Genomic DNA, 216 nt, shown 5'->3' with positions numbered 1-216 from the left:
ATTGTTCCGGTGGGTTTTTTATGAGTTATCCTGTGTGGTAAGATGACCACATCAGTTTCCTCTTTTCAAAATTTGGTTATTCACCGAAAATTTTCTTTCCGCCTCTCATTTTTCAATAGTCCCATCAGTTTTAGTTCTTCAAGGATACTTTAGTCACCCACGTTCTAAGGTATTAATTTTTTTGAAGCCCTCCCTCCCTCCCTGTTGTCATGTTGT

This window comes from Melampsora larici-populina (genome assembly GCF_000204055.1).
Source record: "Melampsora larici-populina 98AG31 unplaced genomic scaffold MELLAscaffold_5, whole genome shotgun sequence".
Lineage (NCBI taxonomy): Eukaryota > Fungi > Basidiomycota > Pucciniomycetes > Pucciniales > Melampsoraceae > Melampsora > Melampsora laricis-populina.
This window is presented reverse-complemented; position numbering follows the sequence as displayed.